Here is a 5,253-nt window from a genome sequence, read left to right as displayed (position 1 = left end):
AGAAATCTACTGGAAGATCTTTTTTGTTACAACAAAACACAAGAATAAATAAGGAAAAATTAGGACATAGAATCCAGAAAACAGGATACAACAGAGGAGAGTAGCAAAAGGAATTCCCTAAGATGACAGTAAGCATTAATAGCTATATAACAGACCCAGCAAGAAAACAGATTAGAGGAGTTGAGCAATCCCTAGAGGGCTTTCCCAAATAAATCGCTGAGACTGATAGATTACCAAGCAGGTTTAACTGTGCTGCAATGAGATTTAGAGTTCTGCAAGGTGGGGATCAATTAGTGACAGACACTGTATTAGGTAGGGTAAGCTGATCTGTAGAGACAAATATACCCCTGCAAAGTCAGCGGCGTACAGTCAATACATTTATTTCTTTTTGGTGTAACAGCCTTCAGCAGACATTCATATTGGCGAGGGACTCCCCCAACACATTCATCAGGGACCCTGGTTGACAAATGCTCCCCCATCTTCAGCACCTGTCTTCCAAGCTGCTGGTTGTCACCCTCCCAAGCACACAGAATGGGGCAAGGCACAGAGAAGTCTGGAGGAGGTTTTTATGAACCAAGCCTGGAGGCAGCATACATGATTGCTGCTCACAGGGTCACACTTAACCAGAAGATAGGCTGGGACACACAATCTGAGGTCCAAAGGAGAGGAGAGTGGATGCTGGTGGAGAACTAGCAGTCTTTACCTTAGATACTGGGAGGGATGGGATCCAATTTTGGGGCCCTGAAGCTTATATAACTAGAGGGCTTCCTTAATGAAAAGAATACAGAACTACAAAGTTGCCAGGGCTCCTTCCAGGGCCCTGAAAGGGGTCTGGGCAAGTGAGAGATCCTGAAGCTTGAGCTTCATTCACTTCATGGAAAATCTGCCCACAGGTACTTTCATGGCTATTAATACTAGACCCCACACAGACCCAACAGTATAGGAGGTCAAACAAGATAGCAGACATCTTTCTTTCTCATGGTAACACAGGCATCTTGTATTATGTTGCCCTTCCTTCAACATGCAACTTCTACCCTATGGTCTAAGTTGGCTGATCACACTCCTGCCACCACATCTGCATTTCAGTCGGTGAGAATGAAGAAGGAGAAATGGAATGGTACATGCCTAGCCTGTCATGGCAAGATCCAGATGTGGCCACATCGCATTTGCCCACCTCCTGTTAGCCAAACCTCATCACAATGACTGTAGCCAGCTATCAGGAAGGAGGATAGGAAATGTAGCTTCAGCTGGATGCCAATAGATGTAGCTAAAAAATCTCTTACTACAGAGAAGGAAGAATACTGGAGAACAACTAGCTGTCTCCATCACAGGTACATAGAAAACAAAGCCGATGAAAAATAAGCAAATTATGATTCTAAGACACACCTAAGTTATATTATAAAAGATATGTAATCATAATACACTAAATGGCTTAGCTGTGAATAATTTTACCTAGAAAACTAAACACTGATTTTTATTTAACCAAAAATTATGAAAAGCTTTGCAGGGAAAGTGGAGGGAAAGAACTGGGTCTGTTGAGAGGGACAGGGATGAATGGAAAAATTAATCATCAACCTGAGGGGAAAGTCGAGAGATAACACTGAAAATGGAAACATCAGAAAATAGTAGTACACATATGTCATTTAAAAATATGGAGGCTAAAACCCAGAATAAGTATTAGCTAAAAGAGTTGAAAGAGGTTGCCTCTGGGAATATGAGAGAGGAAGATAGGAACTGATTTTTTAAAATAATTTTTATAGTAGTTTTAGAATTTTTAAATTTATATACATATATATTTTAAGAAAAATAAAAATTTAAGGTATGGTGTAGGTATAAAAGAAGTGCTGAGGACGGGCATGCTGGCTCATGCCTGTAATCCCAGCACTTTGGGAGGCCGAGGTGGCAGATCACAAGGTCAGGAGTTCGAGACCAGCCTCGCCAATATGGTGAAACCCCATCTCTACTAAAAATACAAAATTAGCCAGGTGTGGTGACTCATGCCTGTAACCCCTACTCAGGAGGCTGAGGCAAGAGAATTGCTTGAACCCAGGAGGCACAGAGATTGCAGTGAGCTGAGATCACACGATTGCACTCCAGCCTGGGTGACAGAGCAAGACTCTGTCTCGAAAAAAAAAAAAAAAGAAAGAATGAAAGAAATGCTGGGTAGTAAAGCAAATACTATTTTATGTTTTGCTAATTTGAGAAAGTAAAGTCAGTGTGACTACAATCCACTCTTTCAACTTTCTATCCCAATGGTCCCCAAACTCAGTGTTTCTCAAAATGCAATCAGTGAATCATCTAAATGAGAAGAACCCAGGGAGCTTGTATTACATACAGATTTCTTGGCACCACTCCTCTGGCTTTCAACACAATGAAGTTTAAGAACAATCTCCCTTCATAAAATTTCGGCTCCAGACAAGCTTGTCCATGTTCTTGTTTCCCAAAAATCTTGAACATGTTTCTAGCTCCAAACTTTCACCTGTTCTCCCCTTTCCCCTACCCACTTCTCCCTGCTTCTATGAGCCCTACTAGCTCGAGTTCTTCTTGACCATCATGTGACCAGCAAGGAGAAAACCAAAAAGGTTGCCAACCCCAGTCTGCTGACTCTACCCCAGTCCTGACCATGTGCCACGTCACTGCCCATCCTGCTCGGTAGCTGCCATCATATCCAGCATCGGGCTGGTCCCCTGGTTAATAGTAGTTGACCAGTTGGCTGATGGATTGAATTCAACAGGTTATGTGCTGGGCTAGGGAATGCAGCTACATAGCCCATAAAGTGTAACCCTGACCTAACATTTCACACGGCCTCCCATGAAGGGAAATGTATGAGTCTCCTGTGGCTGCTGTAACAAATTACCATAAACCACATGGCTTAAAACCAACACACATTCATCTCACAGTTCCAGAACCAGAAGCCAGAGTTTGTTTCACTAGACCAAAAGCAAGGTGTCAAGAGGGCCGCACTCCCTCTGGAGGCTCTAAGGGAAAGACCTAAAGGAGTTATTTACCTCCTCCAGTTTCCAGTGATTTCTAGCATCCCTTGTCTTGGAATCCCTAACAAGCACTCCGACCCACAAGGTCAGCCTCTTCACATCTCTCTCTGCTCCATTTTCACATCGCCTCATCCATGGGTGTGAAAAGCACCCTCTGCCTTCTCTTATAATGGTTCATGTGATAGCATTTAAGACCTACCTGGATAATCTGGGATAATGTCCCCTTATTAAGATTCTTAATGTAATCACATCTTCAAAGACCTTTTTTCCAAATAAGGTGGTATTTTCATAAGGTAGTAAGTTCAGTGGGTTCGGACATGATATCTTTGGGTGCCATTGTTCAGCCTACTACAGGCAGTATCTTAACTCACAGAGCTGCCTCACCAGCAGGTGCCTCCAACACCATCTGATCAAAGTGCTCATGGGTAGTGCCTACAGATTCACCTCTGGAAGCAGTGGTTCCAATGCTGGCTGCGTATGAGAATCACATGGGGAGTTATAAAAAACATCTTGCTCACCCCCAAAACTTCTGATTCTATTGTCTGAGGCATGGGTATTTTTTAACCTCCCAGGTGACTCTCATATGTACAGCTGGGCTGGAGAACCACAGCACAAAGAACCCTGGGGAAGCAGGAGGAGCTGCGAAGCTCCCTTCAGCTGCTTGTAGCTCGGCCTCTCTTTCCTGACTAGTCAACCAACCCAGGAATCCCAGAGGCCTTCTTCTGACACCTGGAAATAAGAGGAAGAGTCCAGGCTGACAGGCGGGGGCCGAGTGGAAGGGCTCAGGTAGAGCTTGTTCTTTTCCAGTCTGGCTGCCTGGGGCTCCACACTCACTCCCTCTTCCCCCAACTGGAATGCAATCTTGATTCTCCCAGCACAGATCTAATTCCTGCACTTCCGGTAAGAAAGGAATGAAAAGGCAATGAGACGAGCAGGGACCCTGGGCAGAAGAATTATTGAAGAGCACAACCATAATCCAGTAAACCCATTATGTTCTTTCCAGGAATAAAGAGAGCTTAACTATATATATATACATATATATATATATATATATAATATATATATATATATATATGGAATACATATACATATATGTGTGTCTGTGTATGTGTGTGTGTGTGTGTGTGTGTGTGTGCATGGAATCGTCCCGTCCCAGTCTCACTCCCCACATACACACACACACACACACTTATGTTGTCAAACACATGTGCATACACACAAATGCATATGTAAACTCACTCTAGCTGCCTGTCAGGAGTTGGCACCCCAGCCCACCTCTGGGAAAACAGATATGCAAGAAATGAAGCTGGAACAAAGGAAGGCACAAGCCAGTTGTTCTCTCCTGTGCCTGGTATACAAAAAGATGTTTCTCAGGCTCCAAGGGCGGGGCAATGCCAGTGCTTGGAGTATAATCTAACTGCCTAAATAGGCTCAAGGCCATGTCACAGTTTTCTGGGAGCAGGACCAATTTGGCATTGCAGAGCTCAAAAGACACCTCTGGGGTTTGGCAGCAACTGGCTGCCATTTGGAGCCAGGAGACCCATACTGAAAGGTGGAAGGGTCACTCTGAGATCCGCCTCTTGCTCTGAGGCCCTAGACACAGCCTTAGACCCTGGAGTGATGTGTGGAGAAAGGCCAAGAAGCAGCAGACTATGGAGGTTGCGAGCATGACTATGGAGCACACCTGCCCTTGACCTTCACCCACATGCTCAGGGTCCCCATCAGCTCAGTGCACCCGTCTTCCTGAGCTAATCCCTTCCTGAGCTAAGATTTGATCAGCCAGCTTTCTTACTCTTTTTCTCCTGTTTCTGCATAATATATTTAGTTAGTTCTTCAGATTTCTAGTGCTTTCCTAACCCTTAAAGTACCTCTGTATCTGTTAGTTATTATCAGTAGACTGCTGCTTAACAGTCACAAAACTCCAGTGGCATAAAAAATTAAATAATGACAGCTCACATGCCTGCATGGAGCAGCTGATGTGGGCTAAGCTCCCTGTGGCATCTGTAGACCTGTGTGGGGTCTCTCTGGGATGCTCAGCTGGGGAGCTCTGCCCCATGTCTCTCATCCTCCCCATCTCTGAGGCCAGCAGACCAGCCCAGGCATGTTCCTTTCAGGGAGACAGCAAGACGGCAAGCAGAAACACACAAGGCCTCTCGAGGTCCGGGCTGGAAGCCTCAGACTCACTTCCACCTTATTCTGTTGGCCAAAGTGGGTCACACACTAATCCCAGATTCAAAAAATAAGGAAATCAAATCCACAA

Source organism: Trachypithecus francoisi, unplaced genomic scaffold, assembly GCF_009764315.1.
Source record: "Trachypithecus francoisi isolate TF-2019V2 unplaced genomic scaffold, Tfra_2.0 Lachesis_group5, whole genome shotgun sequence".
Taxonomy (NCBI): Eukaryota; Metazoa; Chordata; class Mammalia; order Primates; family Cercopithecidae; genus Trachypithecus; species Trachypithecus francoisi.
The sequence above is the reverse complement of the archived record's forward strand: the minus strand, read 5'-3'. Positions refer to the sequence as shown.